Source organism: Chiloscyllium plagiosum, chromosome 50 (assembly GCF_004010195.1).
Source record: "Chiloscyllium plagiosum isolate BGI_BamShark_2017 chromosome 50, ASM401019v2, whole genome shotgun sequence".
Taxonomy (NCBI): Eukaryota; Metazoa; Chordata; class Chondrichthyes; order Orectolobiformes; family Hemiscylliidae; genus Chiloscyllium; species Chiloscyllium plagiosum.
This window is the reverse complement of record NC_057759.1, coordinates 4,349,618-4,353,790: the sequence shown is the minus strand read 5'-3', so window position 1 is coordinate 4,353,790 and position 4,173 is coordinate 4,349,618. Positions and strand designations below refer to the sequence as shown.

Here is a 4,173-nt window from a genome sequence, read left to right as displayed (position 1 = left end):
GTGGGAACAGTGACGTTAACCCCCAGGATGTTGAATGTGGGGTGGGTGTGGGGACGGTGACAGTAACCCCCAGGATGTTGAATGTGGGGTTGGTGTGGGGACAGTGACAGTAACCCCTGGGATGTTGAATGTGGGTGAGGGTGGGGACCGTGACAGTAACCGCCGGGATGTTGATACTGCGGGGGTGGGGATAGTGGCAGTAACCCCGAAGATTTCAGAGTGCAGGGATTAGGGACAGTGATAATAATAACATTGAACATCAAGAGGGCAATGGTTGGATGGTGTACCATTTGGCCATTCATAGTTAACAGAAATCTTTCGAAGTGTAGATTTTACAACAGATGGAGACTTTGCAATGATGTGAAATCTCAGTTGTTTTATTTCTCCTTTCTGTCATTTATTATCCTGTCATAGAAGATAACGTCTGTGGAAAAAAAAGACAATTTCAACATCCAATCTTTTATTTCCTCTTTGTCTTGTTTTGTTCCAGTTCCTGTTGCTGGGGTTTCCCTCACCCCCATAGTCAATAAAATGGAGGTTCCAATTGGGAATCGTCTTGTTCGAGAGTGTGTATTGTGTCGAGGTACAGGACCGTACTTTCAATGCTACTTTCAAAGGTAAGCCTTAATGCCAGCAGGAATTACAACTTTAGCTCAGACAGGAGAGAGCTGGCCGTTGAATCCTTCCAGTCCCAGCACCAAGGCAGACACCAGTGCGTCGCGATCAACCGGGGTTGGAACAATATTTAATGTGACCAGGTATTCCATCAACCTCACAGAGCCAGGTATTTCATTCTTCATCTTTGATCTGTGTTCGTTCTTCACTGGGGTCCAGTTGATATCTTGACATGAACACTAAAGAATTGCTTTTGACACTCAGCAGGTTAGCAGCATCTGTCCGGGGGAGGGAGAGAGACAAAGAGAGAGAGAGAGAGTAATATCCTTTCTCAGATAAGGGAGGCCTTCATAGCGAGAGGATTCAAGTCCAAGTGCAGGGATGTCTCGTTACAATTGGACAGGGTGAGACCACACCCTGGAGAACTGTGTACGCAGTTTGGGGATTTCCTTATTTGAGGAAGGATATTGTGCCTATGGAGGGAGTGCAGCGAAGGTTTCCCAGAATGATTCCTGGGATAGCAGGACTGACAGGTGGAGATAGACTGGATCGGTTAGGATGACATTCACTGGAGTTGAAAAGAATTAAGGGGAAATCTCATAGAAACCTATAAATTTGAACAAGGATGAGACAGAGTAAACAAGGGGAGGGTGTTCCGGGCGACTGGTCGGAGAGTCCGGAACCATGCGGTCACAGTAAAAAGGAAATGGAGTGGGACTGAGATGGGGATAAATGTCTTCACCCAGAGAGTGGGGAGCCTGTAGAGTTCTCTGCCACAGAAAGCAGTCAGGGGCCAGAACACTGAATGTTGTTCAGGAAGGAGTTGGATTGAGTTCTTTGGGGCTCAAGAGAGAGTGCAGGGAGACAAGCGGCTGTGTTGGGTGATCAGCCATGATCCCTTTGAATGGGCGGAGCAGGCTAGAGGGGCGGAATGGCCTCCTCCTGTTGATATTTTCTATGTTTCTTTGTGAATGGCCCAGTTGCTGCTGACTGGTGGAGGTCAAGGCAAGTTTTGCCTCGTTATATGCAGGCCGTGAAAATGAAGGACAGTAACTTCTAGTTGACAATTTAGAGAGAGTTGGTGCAGAGTGATCTTTTTTTTTTGAGTTTAGCATCGAATAGTTTGGGTTGGATTGGTGGGATATTGTTTCTGTGCAGCCTCTCTCATTAAGAATCATGTTACTGCAATGGTGAGGGTTTGAAGGGAATTTTACAGACACAGGGTTTCCCTCCAAGTGGATGAGTGTTGGCAGAGGATGGGGTGGTGGGCGGAGTGGGGGGGGCGACAGGAACACTGGGGTTGGTGTTTGCTGAAGGGATGATGTTATTGATAGGAAATGCCTCTCTGAATCCAGCACAGGAACACAGCACTGAGATGGCAGTACTCATTGTCCCACTGTTTCTGATCCTTTCTCTCATCATATTGCTTCCCATTAAACTCCGGAATTGGTGGGTGAGACACTCCAGGAGGTAACCGCAGCGATCATTCTCCGGTCAGCACTCGATGTAGGTTTCAAACTGATGTTGGTCACATAGTGTATGAGGGTGTGTGTATGAGAGGGTATGTGTGTGAGTGCGTTTGAGTGAGAGTATGAAAGTGTACCTCCTGCAAGTTTCCCTCTGAGCCACTCACCATCCCAACTTGGAAATGTATCAGCCATTCATTTAGTGTCGCTGGGTCAAAGTCCTGTAGTTCCCTCTCTAATGGTATCGTGGAACTGCAGTGGTTCAAGAAGGCAGCTTAATACCCGCTTCTCAAGGGGCCACCTAGGGATGGATAATAAATTTTCGGCCCAGCCAATGATTTCCATGTCGCACAAGTGAATTATAAAAGAAATAAAGCACTATTTGGGATTGTGCTTTGTGAGGATGTGGGCAGGCTGAGCAAGTGGCAGACAAAATTATTTGGGGAGACAATGGTTCAGAGGAATGGTCAGCACAGATATAAACTAAAGGTTAAAATTGGAATAATTGTTGCTTGCGCATCAGTCAAAGAACCCAGATTCATTTGCTAGCTGGAGAAGCTGAATATTTACAGTAAAACTTTCCTATGTTCTTTCTCTCTTATTTTCTCCAGCTGCTTCTTCCAACAGTTCCCGGTGGCACAGGTAAATTAGTGAGGCGGTTAGCAACTTCGAACAGCATTCCAACACTGTCCAAATGGCCTGAAAATCACCCTGGGATGCAAACCCAGTAATTTTACATTTGTTAGACAAATTGGAGCAAATGAACCATTGTGTCTGACACGTTTGCAAATCTAAAGCACAACAGTTCAAATCGAGGACACACTCACAATTTCCGTTAGACAGTGAACTGAGCATTGATCAGACCCATTAGCGGTGAGACTATCCATTGCAGTTAGAAGAATTGAAAAAGGCAACTTATCATCTGAATAGGAGAAAAAGTTCAAAGTATCAGTGCAAAGTCTACAGCAGGTCACAAGGAAGACATTTATTGCAAAAGGAATGGATTTTGGAAGTAGGTAATTGTTACTGCAACTGTACAAGGAATTGGGGTTTCCACATCCAGAGTACTGCAGACAGTTTTGGTCCCCTTCTTTGAGAAGGGATCTAGTTGAATTGGAGGGAGTTGAAAGGAAATCACTGAATTGATTGCCCAGATGAAAGGTTAGTCTTATGAGAAGAGACTGGTACAATTTTGATCTCTTTACTTGAGGACAGATGCAGTTTATACTGGAGGTAGTTCAGAGGAGATTCACTCAATCATTTCCAGAGAGGAAGGGTTTATCTTAGATGAGAGATTGAGCAGTTTCTCTGGAGTTTGGAAGAGAGGAGATCTAACTGAGGGCTATAAGATGCTGAAGGGGGTATTGACAAGGAGTTGGAGAGAGGATGTTTACTTGTGTGGGAGAATCTAGAACAAGAGGTTATCATTTCAGGATAAGGGGCTGGGCAGACTGAAAACAGGGGGAATGAATTCTCTCAAATGAGGACAGGGTTGCAAATCTGTGAAATCACTCCCCCTGACCCTCACCACCCAGGACACTGCATAAATTGGAGGAGGAGACAGACAGATTGTTAATCAGTGATGGATCAAAGGGAGTGTTTGCAGGAAGGTGGGGCTGAGGCTGAGATAGGATCAGCTGCGATCGTATGGAATAGCGGAGCAGGTTCCTGGGGGGCTAAATGGACTCAACCTGATCCTAGACTGCATGTTATTGTGGAGTTATATTATTAGTTAGCAGCAAAACTACTAGGAGGGAGAAAATGAAGTTTGATTTAACAAAATAGGTTTTAATTCATGAACATTGGAAAATAAAGACAAAAGTGACTCAACACAAATTTGGTGAAGGATGTCGGTTGAACGAAACAAAACGACAATACAAAGTAGGGGGTAAAATTCTAAAGGGGGTGCAAGAGCAGAGGGAACTTGGGGTATATATCCACAGATCAGTGAAGGAGGCATAACAGGAGGAGAGCAGTTAATAAAACACACAGCATCCTCAGCTTTATTAATAGGGGCATACAGTCCGAGAACAAGGAGGTGATGTTGAAATTGCAAAAGACACTGGTGGACCTCAGCTGGAGTGTCAGAGAG

The 4,173-nt window shown here is 45.1% G+C and overlaps 1 long non-coding RNA gene across 1 annotated transcript; it reads right to left on the bottom strand.

Moving 5' to 3' along the window:
- Positions 1-361: 361 nt before the first annotated feature.
- On the bottom strand, positions 362-4,125 carry LOC122544659. Its single transcript, XR_006310420.1, has 2 exons — positions 2,909-4,125; positions 362-893 (listed from the first exon to the last, which is right to left on the bottom strand). It is a non-coding gene; the product is annotated as an uncharacterized LOC122544659 (long non-coding RNA).
- Positions 4,126-4,173: the final 48 nt, after the last annotated feature.